Here is a 17,387-nt window from a genome sequence, read left to right on the forward strand (position 1 = left end):
TAAACCGACATCAACTATCGTTTTCTTCTCAAATTTTTCTGTTAGGAAAATTCTGTAAATGAGCCATTCGTGCAAATGTGCGCTTTTCAATTCTGCTCTCCCATCCTTCATAGCAAGGTTTCTGAATTGAGATCTGCTTCGGAATATACTAATCAAGGACTTTCATTTGAGACGTCAACTGCCTATATTTGGTGACAATGGAGAGATAGCTTTAACATCCCTACCAAATCCCATGTCAACAAGAGAAACATTTTCCGAACAAATTGGGTGTAATGTACAGGTCGGATTCACAACTGCCAAGTTAAGAAACATACACGTCTATAGCTATTTTGTTACCCTGAGCCTCGCATTGGAGGAATTCACGTCGTGGCTGGGGATGTTTTCCCCTGTGTGACTTCAACGCAATGAAAGAAAGTTGTTTGTCTTTTTAGATTTCACAAAAAAAGTCATTAACTCTACCTGTCAAATCGTTCTCAGACTACAGACAAACTCGTTCAAAAACCTGCCAATTTACATGGGGGGTGTAAGATGGATCGCTCACAATGGCTAAGATAATCAAAGGAGTAAACTAATTTTAGGATCTCATATTGGCAAAGATCAGAGTGAGGTTCTATTCGGGACAAATACCTTGAAGCGAAACATAAGTGGCAGTAAATAGGTCATACTTCTATGGTATTGAGTATTGCAGAAAAACCCACTTCGCCGGCAACGACAATTTCCCGAATAAAAGACTAAATACCCACAGCTTAGCATCTTACTGACATTTTCCTAAAAAAAACCTTGAAAAAGAGTGGTTTGTGGATGTGAAGCCGAGCTACCATTCGTAATTATTTAATTCAAATTAAATTAGATATTTATTTAGTTGGTTAAGGTGCTTTCTACAAAAGCCATATAAATCAATATGTCCTCCCTATCTATAACGTTATAATTGATGAACACACCATTACTGTCAACTAATATTGGAAGAAGTTTTAAAGATAGACCAGATTTGTCAATACAAATTTCAGAAATACTGAAAGCTACGTAAGACAGATATCTTTGTTAACTATTTTTCAGCGCCTTCAAATGTACTGAAAACAAACCCCCTGAAATACCCTACTCCTGCGCAGCAGATAGCGGTGTACCTAAAAAATTTACATTCTCAGCACTAGCTAGGATAACCCAAGAAACCCCTTAACATTAATGAGCTAAGACGAAGAAGATAAAAAATACTGCGTTTGATTCATATACATCCCACAAAAGAAGTTTGGCATAAGGGTCTTAGCCAAAAAGTGATGGCTTGCGTCCTCGTAAATTCCACACATAACTCTTCAGTTATCTTTACAGCCGCTTATTCAAAATCAGACAAAAGGATGATTTAAGCATTTCCAAAACAATAAAAACAGAAGCTCTACAAAGAAGCGCCCTAGGTCCTACAAACAACCTGGCTGCCACAACGAAACTTCATGACAAAGTTAATAGAATCCAAGAATAGACCAATCCTTGCAAGAGAAAAAGCAATGAGGAAAAACATAACAAATAACCCTTACGGTAAGAAAGGGCGCAAGGGCAACCCCAGAACGTAGGAAAACTGCCAAAATTGGTAAAACCAACTCTTCGTACAATCGTTCTTGCAAAAGCCTTTCGGCGAAAGCTGGCATTGATTCCGTTGACATAGACACGAAGCGGGTTGTCACCCGGGTGACTCGAAAATCTTACTACCGAACCATTACTCGAAGATATCCCATGAACATCGATGACGGAGGAACTTATCTACCGCAGCTCCGCGGAGAATATTAGCAGAGGGTGGCAACCGTATTTTGAGTGTTGCACCTGGAGTGGTATTGAGGATGCAATAAAACAAATGAAATTGGGGAAAGCAACAGGACCTGACGGCATCGCTTTTCGGCTCTGGAAAGCAATAATCTAGGGCCCAACAGCAACTCTACGACAACACTTGGTGCCAGAAGAACTCGTGCACTAGGTTCAATTGCTTTGCCGTGATCCGAAAAGTAAAGTTCGAAATGTGCCATATGTATCAAAACCGCTTCGTGTCTCCGTCGGTGTTCATCAAGGAAACCGACCCCGGTTGTGAACTGAACAAAGGGTAAAGAGAAATAAGATTGCTAGCTATTTCATAAGCATTCGACAAAATTTGGAAGAAAGGTCTTAAACACGAAAGGAGGGCATTCCTCTCTGGTAATTCGACGAATAACTTTTCAATTATCTTTGCGGTCACACAGCAGCACTCTCTTTTCCAACAGCGTTTCCACCGGAGGTGGCTTTGATCCTGTTGATGAAGACATGCATGGAGTAGCAGGCGAGGTGTCCACTAAACTGGTACGAAATTCTTGCTGCCGAACCGCAGAAAAAAACTCCTTTACGGCAGCTGGCGCTCGGTGATTATGAGCAGAGGATGACGACAAAGGCCCCTAAAGCCAGGCACTTTTGGGAGGCAATAAGAAACGATGATGATGTCTAGAAGTATGCTAACGAATGAACAGGAGGGAAGAAAAACAAGGTGGGATGGGAATGAAGCTTAGGAACACTTGCTTCAGAAGAGAGAAGAGAGAAGTAATGCAACTCAAAACTGAAGAAATAAAGTCAGATGAATATGAAGCATGACCAGGAACATAGTTGAGGCTCTGATGTATCACTAGCCGACAAACTAAAATGAAGTTGGGAACCTGTTCTATCTTCGAAGTGGCCATCCGCGTTGACTGTGGTCAATCACTTCAGTAGATCTGCACTTCGGGGCTGATGAACTTGCATGGTTGCTTTCGGCACTTTTTTTAGGTTTTTAGTATAGTTCTACCCTCGTGGGTCATCATGGTCAACCCGGGTTGGCAATTGGCCATTCCCCGATTTCTACAGTAATTTTGAGTAGAAGTCGAAATGAGCTAACCTTTATATTTGAGGTCAACAAATCTATCTGTGAATGGTATTAGCCCTAATAGAATAATTACTTCAAAAAATTGGAGACATTTGACGTCTTAGGAAAAGGATTACAGTCTACACTAAATGTTATAGAGTACGAAATCTGTACCAAGATTTTTTTAGAGTATACTTATGGATCTGAGTTAGGTGTCGATAATAATATGCGAGTACATAATAGAGAACTGACCGGCAAGCATGCGCGACATTGTCACCAGCTCTTCCATTTTCAAATAAGATCAGTCGAGCCTAACCACCTACTACTTTCTACCAGTATTACAAAAGATGAACCATCAATTCAGATTGTGTATCTCAGGAAGTGAAGCAAGATAACAATTTTTCTGCCCAATCTACCCCTTCACGCTGATATGCTATCTCATATAACGAGTCCCGTTGAACCACAGCCCCGTGGAAAAAAAAATATATCCAAAATCATAGCACAAGATAATGGATATGTCACTAATTATTTCCACCTTCCAATCAAGATGACTTGTCAAGAGATCGTTCATCTCCACGATAAATGCTCCGAAAAGTTTGCGTGCAACATGCAATCACCAGAAATTTCAGCCCCAAGCGTTGCTGCCAGTTCAATTGTTGCTCATGGCAACTACGAAAGCCGGTCATGATGTAATCACAGAAGCAAAAACTACTCCAAAAAATAGACGTAAGTAAATTAAAGCAACTAATTCAGTGTAATTCCATATTGCATAGCAGAAGAAGACGATTTCGTGATTTCTGATTTAGTTTTAGTGCGTACAAAATCAGATACGAAAAACAAAAATTATCTTTATTGGCCGCCAGATTTCGTTATTGAGGCCATTGAATGAAATTTTCGCCTTATTTTTTGGAAATTTATTGTAGTTTGTATTTTTGCTCTGTCGTTGATTTGAGAAGATAAATTATAACCAGATGATGACCCAATGGATGTATCTTAAATAATATAACAATCGTAAATTCTCATCTTCAGTAAGTGTTATTGCAGCGAGAGAAACAAATGTTGATGCGCGTGCTTCATAAAAAGACTTGACACTTGATAGGAGTTAAAATTTAAAAGTCATAAAATCACAATTTATAGTTTAATACGTTCTATTTCATGGCAGATCCCCCAACACTACAAACTGCACATTACAGGGTAAGAAGCCTTGAAAAGATGGTCGCAATTACTCAGTGTGATGTAGCACAACTGGAAGGGATTCAAAATAGAAATTGGGGTTAGAATTTTCAAACTTCATTATAGTTCCGCATGCTAGTAACCTAGAACAAGGCGGGAAACCGGAAGCTAAACGGGTCTGGGTAAGCGTATTTGGAACCTAGATACCGTGTTCATGTACCATCATATTTTTTCCAGATAATTCGGTTGGGTAGCTTCACATAACAGGTTGTTGAAGCAACTGACCCTTTTCGGACCCCCACACTCCTGCCCTTTGCAACCAATATCACGACTAATATTGACAAAGTACTAATCGAGATCTTTCATTTGATACCACACACGACTATATTCGGTGGAAAAAATGTTACACCCCCCTTTTACATGAACGGGGATTCCCCCTCCCCCGCCCCAATCGGGGTAACCCTTTCTGAAATATAAGGTGTGACATATAGACAGAGACGTATGGACCAGGCGAAACGCCAGGCGGCGGATAGGGCATACCTATTGATATGTAAATATGTGTTCATGTACTATTCTTTTCTGACTGTGCATGAGCTAGTGTTTGCTCATCTCTGGTGCGTGGACCAAAATGGCTATGGGAAGGATACCCAGAAAATAAAACTAACGTGGAAGTAAAAAAAAGCTACGGCGCAGAGGCTTGGAACCCCAGTACCGGCGGCTTTTGGTAGTGAGAAAGCGAGCTCCCGGCGTTGATATCCCTCGATTACAGTGCCTCAGTGGGTACTGCGGGATCAAATCATACAAGTGATTTAGATTTGGGGAAAGAGGTGTTCAAGAGAAGCAAAACCGTGGCAACACCAATGATGAAGGCGGGAAATGATGGGCTGAAAGAAAATCGCTGGCCTACGAAGGCCGTTTCAATATTCACCGCATCTGACCAAAAAGTACGGCCACAGGAGATAATTCAAGATCAAGGGATTGACTCATTCAGAAGGAGCTCTTCAATTCTCCAATCTCCAGCAATGCCAAAGACGGTAAAAAGTCTGGAAAGTACATTAAAAGCTAAGGAAGAAGAAGTGTTTAAAAAGGGTGATCCGGTCAGGACTCATCGAGAGAGCAAAAATAAATGAGCTGTTCGAATTCATCAAGGACAAATAATACGTGCCCCAAATTATTAAAAACATGGTGAGAACCGTAAGGGTCCTCTATAATAGGTCGCTGGATGACTAAAGAGCACCCAATGAAAAGCTGAAACCGGCTGTCCAGAAAATGCCACAGGCGACCCAAGTAACACCTAACCACTATGCCATAAACCTGCTATCAAATAAAAGAGTGCGGAAGAAAGATGGCAATCCTTTAGAGAATTAGCAGGCACCTAAGAGGAAGAAAGGCACACTAGCAGTTCCAAAGAATGGAGTTAAAAGTTCGAAAAGGATGATGCCAGAGCCCTTAGTGCGGTCGTCAGCGACCGAAGTGAAACCTAAGGGAATCAAAAATGGAGGATGGACCCAAGTCACTTACAAAAAGGCGAAGATAAAGTCGAAAAATCGAATCGCTAGAGACAATTGTTTTTCAGCAAAGGCAATCTGTCGTACGAGAAGATACTAAAAAAGATCAAAGCTGACCGCGGTCTAAAAGATCCAGATGGAAATGTCAACAAAATTAGAGATTAGAGATAGATCCAGAAAGGTAATCTCATGTTTGACCTGAAAAAATTTTTCTTGGGCGAAACTGATGCTTTCGTAACCAAGTTAAGGACTGAGATAGACATTTGGGAAGAATGTCACTGTACGAGCCCAAAAACACGATACCTGTATACAGTTCAGGTATCTTGACGAATAAACATCCACAGGAGAAATTTGCACTGCTCTGAAAGAGCAATTTGAGTTGAAAAAGCCTATGGTAGTACTCAAACGGCCACAATATGACTACCATTGGGAACAGCGCAGAAACTATTAGCGGCCAAGAAAGTTCGAATCGGATGGGTTGTCTGCCGACTAGGAGAGCAAATTCCAATAAAGAGGTGCTTCAAGTGCCCCATGTTTGGACATTAAGTGAAGGCATGCACCAATCGGACCGATCGATCAGAAGGTGCCGGGAAAAAGGCCATATTTCTAAGGAATCCAATAGGGACCCCAAATGCTTATTGTGCGAAGAAAAGAAGAGACGGCAAAACCAGCATATTGCCGGAAGTTTCAAATGCCCGCAATTCAGGAAGGCGTCGCCTGCAATGAAAAAATGAGGTTCATTCAAATGAACCCCAATCAATGCAGGGTCGCTCAGAATTTACTTGAGTAGACCACCTACGAGTCTGAGATAAAAGTTGCTATCGTAAGTGAACCATATAGGAACCGTCACAGGTTCGTGTAGGTCGCAAACTCGACTGGTGGACCGGCAAGCTATACAATGCACCATGAGTCAATTGGCTAATGGCTTCGTGAGGGTAAAAAGAAGCGGCGTGTAAATGTACAGCTGCTACGTCCCACCCAGTCTCTCATTACCTGAGTTTAAACACATGTTGAGAAACCTTGTTCACGACGTTAAGAGACAAAATTCCAAAGGTGATTGTCGGTGAGCAGAGCAGAGAGAATAACGCAAAAAGCCGATGTCTATTACAGACTTTTGCGCAGTTGCATACAGTCCTGGCCAACGAAGGTAATGTAAGTACCTTTCGGATAGAAGGGTATGCTTCAAAGATACACTGTTTCGTTGCCACACCGTAGGCAAATAGCACGCCCAAAATCGAAAGAAAGACATACAGACAGACAGACGTTGAACCGATTTTAATAAGATTTTGTTTTACAAACAAAATCTTAAATCATCTTACCGAAATCAAAGCTAGTCCAAATACTTGGCACTACTATATACCAGCAAAACATGAGGCTCTGATGAAGCGTCCGTAAATGTTGGTCGACTTGTTTGAATGGAAGTTCCTATGAAAAGTGTGCGGGCCAGTGAGTGACGAAGATGCATGAGGAGTTTGATAAAACCATTAATTATATGAGCCAATGCTAAATAAACTGGAGAACGCAGTCGAGTGTGATAAGAAGACCCACAGGAAATGGACCACAAGACACTTCTACGCTTTTTGAATTTAAGCCACGATCAACAAATTTGGAAAACTAGAAGTTATGTATCCTGGAAGTCTCCTCGGCATAACCTTCAGTAAAACATATTAATACCACACTAGCTGGCAGCACTTTCACCAAATATCACCCCAAAGCCATTATTAATTTTTACAATTCATTCTCTAATTAATGAATAAAAACATCTTGAAAAATTAGAAATTGAAAGCGACCATCACAATAACAAATTTTTGCTCTCATTTTCTAAACTTTTTTGAATTGTATCATGGAAATTATACTCACTCGAATTTAGCTGAATGTCGGCTCAAAAATATGATAAATCAAATGTTATTAGAGTGCATAATGATTTAGCAGATCCATATTAATTTAAGATGAATTTCACTTTCGTAACGAAGCAAAGTATTTCAAGAATGAGATATATTAATTTCAATTTCATTGAGTGAATTAATCGTTATTGGTATTTGCATTGACTTGATTTAGTCAGTTTTATCTGGACACTTGGCGTTATGATCTTAAACGAGGTTGCGATAGTTGTTGTTATTGTAAATTATGATCCATTTATACGTAATCCGTAAAGAAAGGTAATTCTCATAATCAAGTTATGCCTTCGAATGGTATCTATTTAAGCTGTCGTGACCTATGAGTCGTCATGGAACGTTTTAGATATTTTGGAGGTATCTTAGGTAACTCTCTCCATAGCACTCTGAGCACGCGTCAGAATGTTATATAATTATATTAAACAATCCATTTTCTCATCAACCATACATTTTCCAACTCATTAGCTTTAAGATCCTTCGAAATTCCAAGTTATGTACATCCACCAAAGCCAAGCAACAATGATTGAATTGAGGAGCGTTTTAAAAGCTAGTCAGTACTACTTATACCATTGCATATATGTACATAATTATCTTTTTAATTTCACTTGCATTCTGGTTCACTTTTAAGATGAAATGTAAAAAACTTTCACTTTATCTTCAAACATAATTGTTACAATGCTCAATCATAAGTCCTCGATGCTAAGTTTTCAACGAAGCGCGTTATACAATGTTTTAAAAATGTTTTTTTTTATTTTACACTTTTTGATAGCAGTTACTAACGTATCCCGCAAATTGACCCGCGAATTTAAACTTTCTTATTTACAGACTATTGAATTTTTCCTATCCCAAACTTTGTTCACAAAAGGCAAATTTGTTATCTTTTTGTATCCAAATAAATCTTATTTGTATTTTATTTTAAGCGATTCTACAAAAATGTTGTATCATCACGAATTTTTGAAATCTTGCTGTGAAAATGTGTAGACCAGAGGATGTATGGTATGTATGGTGATTCTAAAAGTAGAGCCCGTAGTCTAGTGGATTTTTGAGGATAGAGCTTGAAACCGGTATTTTTGTAAAGAATTAGGGTCCTTTTGAGTGTCATGTCAGATTGTAGTTGTCAAAATTCACAAATTCACTTTTTATTAATCCGACTTAATTTCGAAATGTATCTTTTCTTGATAATTGAACCTAGTCTAGTCCTGTCAAAACAATCCAAGTCAAATGTCAAAAGCGTATCTAAATAACAATTGTTTCCGCATGAAATATTCCAAAGGTGAATTAGCTTAGGATTGTCAGTCAATGTTGTCAAACTCCTTGGCCCACTCATTTTCACAGTAGCATTCCTCAAACATTTTTGAAAGATTCTTTAAAAAGTTGCATCTCTTTTTTCATCGATCATGCACTACACGTTATCACCAGTTTTTTGACATCAATTAGTTTAGATACATTTACAATTTCTACAAAGTTGAAAAGTCTTATTACGTAGATAATTTCAAAGAGCAGTTTTGGTTTCATTTTTCCATATTTTTTTTTTTCATTTACAATGCCTAATGTTTGCTTTTTATATGTATATACATTCGTTCATACCTTCACCCTTTTTACGCTTATTTATACAATTTTCAACTTTTATTTCAACCAATAAAAATGGCTTTCATACAATGTAGCTTCTACAAGAAGAGATTTTCAAAATTTATTGGTAAATATATATATTTATAGCGAATTTAATTAGTAATAGGTGTTCCGAAATCCGAGTTTTTTTTTGTCTAAATTTAGCTTTTCCATAATGGTTCGTTCCAACATTCCAAAAACAAAGAATTTTCATAATTTCAAATTTCCAATAAATATTTCAAAATGTTATATAACGTTAAATGTTAATACTAAAAGTAACATAGAAAAAAGTGTATATAAAGAATATTACTTAAACGCTTACCTAAGAATTTATTATTATCCAAATTACTAAAAGAAAAAAAGGTCTTCGCTTTAGAGGAAACCGAATAATATTTGAAGATATTTAAAATTATCTACAACTCCTTGATAAGGAGAAGCATAATTCAAACTTAAAAATATGCACCCAATTGGATAAAGCAATGTAACAATTTTCGAAAACCAGACCAGGCAGCCTGTTGCTTAGAAAAAGATAAAATTGCTATGGATGTCATCCGATAAATCTTCAAAATCATAATGTAATTTTCGGGGTTGGTATGAATTCCTAACGTTTTAAAAGAAAGGGCATAAATAAGGACAATGTAGTTTTATGTTGGAAAACTATCAAACTAAACTAAAAGTTAGCGGGAATTTAAATAAAATTAAAACTTCACAATGTTATTTACATAGCATGCTGCAAGCCTAGATAAAGGGGGAGTGTTTGAAGCAACATACTTTACACTATCCTCAAGAAAACAAAAATAAAATGTTTGGATCAGAGAGAGAGATAAATACTGCATAATCTGAGTTACTCTACTATTCAAAATCCTAGCTGATATCTCCTGGTGACAAGTCCCGTGACAGGCCGACCAAGAAAACGCATTAAATGCCCTTAAAACCCAAAACGTCAAAACCCCGTCTTGTTGAGAAATGGGCAAGGGCCCTGGGCACATGGACGGCGCTAGGATGCAAGTAAATTAGTCCAAGCAAAACAAACATGTCCTTGAGCACGCTTTCCGTGGAAAGACCGACGAACTCGCAAGAGCCCTTCGGAAAAGGCGCGTTGGTATTTGCACTCTACAAGAAATTCGATGGTCTGGTGCCAAAAACTGCGACATATAATACGAATACGGTAAAGATGACTATAAACTCGTCTACTTTTGGTGGTCCTCACACTTAATACGGTGTTAGCATTGCATTCTCCGAGGATTCCCTAGAAGCCATTTTATCAGTTGAACCCCACTATTCATTTCTTCACCACATACGCACCACTGACACGTCAACCTGATGCCGAGAAAGATGCCTCTTGTCAACTGGTCAATGCAAAGACCTGTAACATGCCTTTTCATAACAATATCGTTATTGCGGGCAGCCATAACAGTCATGTGTCATATGAAAGGACAGACAGTAACAGGTGTCATTGGGAAAAAGAGTTTGGAACGCGCAATGAGGGTGACAAGATAGTCGATTTTGCGGAAAGCCACGACTATTGCATGATCTTGTGGCAGCACATCGGAGGCACGTGTGGTGAATTCGCCTCTCCCCAAGCACGGAACTGCCGCACTTACAGCTGACGGCCTGACAGAAAACCGGTCGCAAAAAAACTTCACTCTCTCACTAATTATCCGTCAGACCGACCAGTCGGAAACAAAAAAAAATTAAACGTGAACTATTCGCAAAAGTGTGAATAGAATTGGATTAAGTGTATACATTAATATCATAGATTAAACGGTGTCCTGGGAGAGATCGCAAAGTGGTGACCCCGACGTGATCAAGAAAAAATTTCCACCTGCGCAAACGACACTCTTTCTATTATTTTCGAGATCATTGTCAACCCTCGCATTCGCGGACACCTCAGAAAATACCGCAACATTACTACTGAAAATAGTTTCTTACAGCAAGCTAAGCACGAAGTGCAACACCACATCAACACTACCGGCTCCCCAATCTTCTCAAAGGTGGATCCTATATCACCCCAGAAACTAGCTGGTTCAAGGAAAGTATTCGATTATTTAATGAAACAAGGTTTTTCCAGACCTTCCAATGGCTGTTGGTCATCTCGACTTCATTTGATCTCTAAGCCAAACGGCGAATGAAGGCCATGCGGAGATTACAGGCATCTGAATGCTCAGACAATTCCCGGCCAGTACCCTATTCCACTAATCCATAATTTCGCACATTCACTTACAAACTACGGTATTTTGATGACCTTGGATCTAACCAAGGCGTTTCATCTTATCCCTGTGGCTGCCGAAGACATACCTAAAATTGATATGCACACCTTTCGCGTTCACCAAGATTACTTTTGGCTCATGCAACACAGCGCAGACATTTCAGAGATTCATCCACTCTGTCCTATAAAACTCAAACTACTGTTTCGTATACATGGATGATATTTTGGTCGCTTCTTCTTCTGAATCAGAGCACTTGGACCATCTCGAGTGCATTTTTCAATGTCTCCTTTAGGCGGGACTCGTTCCAAATGTTGGAAATGCAAATTCCTCCAGAAGCAGGTGATCCAATCTGCCCCTGACAAGGTTGAAGCAATAAAAACCCTTCCCCTACCAACTACGGTGAAGGATCTACGAAGGTTCTTGGGCATGTTAAACTTCTATCATCATTTCTTGCCCACACCCGCTCATCACCAAGCGATTATCAACCCTTACTTGTCCGGACCCAAAACCAAATACTCCCGCGAGGTTGCGTGGACTACTGAGGCCGTCCAGGGCTTTGAAATGGTCAAACAACAGCTTGTTAATTTGAAATAATTAATCGCTGGAAACACCGCATAATTAGACTCAGGTTGTTGATGCTACACTGCTGCCATTTCCTCAGCCAGATGCACCCCAAGCTATGTTCGTTGATGGCTAGACAAAGAGGTAAGTGCTGCTCTTCACCACGAGGGGGATCAAATCTGGCATCCGTTGAGCTTCTTTTCGAAGCAACAACCCAACTCAACGTAACTACAGCGCCTACGATCGTGAACTACTCACCACGTACCCCTCCATGGAGGGCAGGCCGACTATAGTCTTTACGAACCACAAGCCCTTTACTTTCGCTCAGACAAAAGCCCGGCAAAGCCTCTCGTCGCCAATTTCGGCAGCTGACCTTCATCAACCAGTTTACTTCTGATATCCAACATATGTCTAGAAAAGACAAAGTAGTTGCAGACGCTTTTTCTCGAAACTCGAAGGTCACAGTGCCCGCCGCGGTCGATTATACGGCAATCGCTGAGGCGCAGAAAGACGACACAAAACTGCAGAGCCTGAAGGCAAACTCCAAATACAAGTTCAAGAAGTTTCCTATTTTCGGCTCAAACTCCTAATTATTCTACGAGATCTCAGATAAGGGACCCAAGCCATTCATTCCGGCCGATTTTCGCAAAGAAATGTTTAACGCAATACACGATTTTGTGCACCCAGGCATCAGGATGACCAACCGGTTAGTCACTCGAAAATACCTATGGCGTCCATGACCAGAGACGTAACTCTTGGGCCAGACAGTGCATCGCGAGCCAAAAATGCAAAGTCAACAAACACGTGAGAAAGGAAGTAGACGTATTACCTAAGTCGATCAAGCGCTTTCACACCATCCATCTCGACATCATTGGCCCTTTGCGAGACTCGCACGGATACAAGTACTGCCTCACAATTATCGACATGTTTACGCGGTGGCCAGAAGAAATACCTCTGAGCTATCCAGAAAGAAGTCAAAGGTTGCAAGCGAGACTTTATAATGGCCGACGGTGTCTACATTTTCAGCTGCTACGACACTCCAGGCGGCACGAATAAGTAGGCTCTATTGTGATCACTAAAACCCACAATTTGCAGGTGACCCAGAGCGATCAGCTCTAACTTTAGAAGGGCAATAGAGGTAAGCTAGTCATCCAAATTAATAGAAGGGGATACGTCCTCGGAGGTATTACTGCAGATTACCGATCTAAACGATGTCACAGATCACCCAACGAATACGTCGCGGAGATTCTGATGCCCTCAAGGCACCAAGTTCATCCTCCTGAAAGCGTATGCCCCGCTATAGGTGGAACGCGGAGATAGCAAATTGACAGAAATATTGTCTGCAGATAGGAGGAGCAGAGCTCAATTCAAAGAAATACCATAGATTATAAACGGTTCCTTTTCGAGTACAACCAAGCACGCACAAAGCTGCAATAGGCCATTGGAATTCTCTAACTCACAAATTGCTAATATTGACAATTAAAAAGGCTTTGTATTGCGTGTTCAAAGGTTGTCTAAATGAAAGGTCCTTTAAAATATAGCGGAAGACTCTATTGGTTGATAACGGAACACGTTTTCGATTCGCTGTTAATGTGACACCATACACGGTTGTAAGTACCAGATTAGGCTTTTACAGACGAGCTCGGGATTGAAATAACATCTAGCCATCCTGAAGGAATCGAAACCTACGCTACTTACTATGCGGGGACAATTGGGTTTTAGCTGAAAAACATAGGCCTGGAACTCGCGGAGTATAAAGCGGAGATAGTTCTTAGAACAAAACAGAAAAACCACTTAACAGCCCAGCTCCTCAAAGTCGGAGTTATCCCTTCACAACCATCACACACATTTCTCGGTGTACCGTTCGACTCAATGCTGAGTTTCACCACCCATTTGAAGGATGCTGGATATAAAGCACATACATAATATTGGATTAACACTCGCAGTGATGCTGACGAATAAAGGCGGGGCGATCCACGGTTCGCGACTGCCTAAATCTTGTGTTGCCAGATCAGTTCCTCTGTATGTGGCTCCAGTGTGAACACCAGCGCTCAACATCATCATGCCAAGTGCAATACGAACATGGGCACCAGTTGAATGGCATCATACGAGGAAGCTTGCAGAGAAAATTTTAGTTGATATCCTGGCGGATTAAGCACGTAGGTTTTATGGTAAAGAGCCTGTGAAATCTATGACTGCCATTTAAACAGCATGGGATCAGGCGAAGAAAGAACGTTGGGCGCATCCCCATTATAAGGGAGTAGAATAAAAGGAAATACGGCCAGGCGAACTACGACCTAAAGGAATTTTTGAGTCAACACGTTGTATAAAAGACGACTCCTCTGATTTAATTTAGACAAGTCCCTATACAGTCCTATATGTCAAGATGCAGAATAAGATGCTGAACATATCTCCCTATTTGCCCTACGTTTGCAGTAGTAAGAATAAGCCGGGAAAGGGAACTAAGATCCCGCTTAATAGTAGGCAACATGGTGCAATGTATGCTCGGATCAGAAGGGGTGTCGATAGTATTGGTAACAGCGCTGAAACGAATAAATCATTTGATGAAACAAACTTAAATTGAAGGCAAAAGTATAGAGAAAATTGCAGGAAACAGCTCTGTGCAACATGCTGGGTTTGAATTTCCACACAATCGAAAAAACCTAGAGATAACCGTCTGGGGCTGGCCCAGAATCGTAAAGCAATGGCAGAATGGTAGTCCCGTGGTGTATAGGTTTTGCTGTGCTCACTCCACACGGGATATAATGAGCATGTTTATTGAGATGGTTGACTCTAAACGTGGAAAATGCCTTTAAACTCCGTAAATTAGGAGCTAATTAAGAACGGGTAGTCTCGAATAGATGTTCTGGCGAGCTTGGTGAAACTGGTTGGAAAATACCTGAAGTAGAGATATCTCTTCAATGCAAAGGACGATGAACTCAAAGAGAAAATTTTTTTTGTTGGGATGCCACAAGATTCGAAATCAGCCCCCAACCCTTTTGAATGTGGTATATGTGGACATTTTGTGCTTCCCGCCCCGAAGAGGCTACAATTATCGGCCTCGTAGATGGCTTGGTGGTGAACGTTACCCCAAAGGATCCAGAGAGGGATGGTATGAACAGTGAATTCCGGGCGCAAAGAACGGTTATGATCAAGAAACGCATAGCTGTCACACAATCATCTCAGTCATCCTGAAGCCCACTATCAAATATCTGGGGAATATCATTAGCGCAAAATCGAGCCCAGGGGAATACCTGCTTGTCTGGTGGCAGCCAATACCTCTATAGTGCTTGTAAAAATATTGCCTAGTGTCGTTGGGGCCAAAAACAGTCGAAGATCACTCAAAATTGCATATTTTTGTATAGTTGTACTCAAATAAACAGCGGCATTTTCAAGCACACAAAACCCAGAAAAATAAATTTGACGTGCCACCAATAGGGTTACTTGGAAGAAAACGCATCTGCTTCACAGGAGAATACACCAAAGAACACAGAACATGAGCGCGAAAAAGGAGGCGTACGATCGTGAACCGGACGGGAGAAACGATTTGTGCTCTGAGAATGTAGTTTCGAGTTCGCTCAACTCAGAGGAAAATTAGTTTTAACTTATCTCCGCAAACATAAAAATTCAGAGCGGACTGTTGACAAGGGTGAAAGCTGGATCATGAAGGTCTAAGGACAAGTCCACCTCACACTGTTGTTGTGAGGATAGAGTCGGCAGTAGAGATGACGTTTTGACCACGCAACCAGTGAAACCACCAGCTTTAATCTTAACACCTCCTGCAGCCAAGGATGTATGGTTTTTAGATTTTCCTACTTTCGACACTCCCTGCCCGCCCCCTCCAGAAAAAATAGTAAGAGTATATGTACTAGGGACAGCTAGTAAACTAATGAAAAATAAATCATTAAATTTCATCACAAACTTCAAAACCCAAGTAAACCAAATGGAAGAAAATAAATAATTGGAAAATTACTTTCTGGGAAAGTGCAACGTACAATGTATTCAGATTGCAGGAAAACTTTCACTATCTTATATCCTCCAGCAAAAATTCAGAAGCATTTCAGACTAGGTATGTACGCAAAACCCATTTATTGCGCTTGTAGGAAAACAAGCATTCGTGCTACCTAATCCTTTAATAATTGCCATCAAATCCACATTATATGTATGTAGATGGTATCATAATTTCATTATCCATATTAACTAATTACATGCACCATAGTTTGCGACTGAATAGAGCGTGGTGAATGAGATGAATGGTTGAATAAGGTGCTGCATTCCTGGTACACATTGTCTTTTTTGTCAGCTTGCTTTGTGGGAATAGTCCACATGTGGCCTTGGGAGTGGAGTCAAAATCCAATTAGATGGTACATTGGACTCTCAATTGCATCCTGCATATGTAGATTCCCATGTACATATGTAGTTCCCCACGACGCCTTTCGTTTATTAATCTTGGAAATGACTGCCATTCATGCAATTCATACTATTCAACCACAATAACCACCAACTGCTGAGAGGACCAAATGAGGTTGGCCGTTAATGCATATTTTCAAGCTTAATTAATTTACATTTGGTTTGGGGTTACATAGTAGAAGCAATGGACAACTATGGATGGGGTGCGATTGCAGTTAATAATATCAGCTACTGGAGATGGTCAGAAGCTTTAAACTTTTTACTTCTGTCACTAGAAAAAGAAGACCTAGTTCGGCTGCATTCAACTATGATGTTCTTAGCGTGTCTCTGAGCTGAAATATGTACAACTTAAAGTTGAGGGAATAATTCGTAAATGAAACCGTTAAGAAGCTCTGGGGATAATAGCAAAAGAGGGCATGTCCTACGCTGACATTCTACGTAGGGTAGATCCTGCACTTAAGGAGCTAAACGACAATGCGGCGCGAATTCGGCGAACACAAAAACGAGGACTACTATTCGAATTATCAAAGAAAAAGAAGTATCCTGATGAGCTACAAAAAACCATAAAGGCTTCTTCCGGCGAACAAACCACCGTCCACGTTGGTCGGCCAATAATTGGCTATCATCAAGAAAGAAATTTGCTAAGCATTCAAAGACCGATCGAAACTAGAAGACGTACAGGAGACGGACGTGGAGAACCTAAGGCGAGCATATGGCGGAACGTGAGTCTTACTATGTCTGTTGCATCAGCTTCCAAGGCATTGTCTGGGGGAAAGTTCACGTAGGGTGTGTTGTCGTGTGCCGATTACGCGAGCAAATTCCCCCAAAAAAGGCTTTAAATGCCTTGGATTCGGACACATGGCGAATGATTGCACTAGAACCATCGATAGAACGAAACTGTGTCGAAAATGTAAAGGAGAAAATCATTTGACATTTATTTACACCGAGGACCTCTCTATGCAGGGAAACGGATGCAAAGGAAAGGCTCTGATGTGGGCCTGCGGAAATCGAGCTTTGCAATAAGCAATGCAGCACCACGAACACGACTTTGTGAAGGTGAAGATCGACGACCTCTACATTTACAGCTGCTATGCCGCACCAAGTATGACCACATCAGAATATTTCAATATGCTTCTCTCACTAGACACCAAAGAGCACAACCCCGGTGACA

Source organism: Hermetia illucens, chromosome 1 (genome assembly GCF_905115235.1).
Source record: "Hermetia illucens chromosome 1, iHerIll2.2.curated.20191125, whole genome shotgun sequence".
NCBI lineage: Eukaryota > Metazoa > Arthropoda > Insecta > Diptera > Stratiomyidae > Hermetia > Hermetia illucens.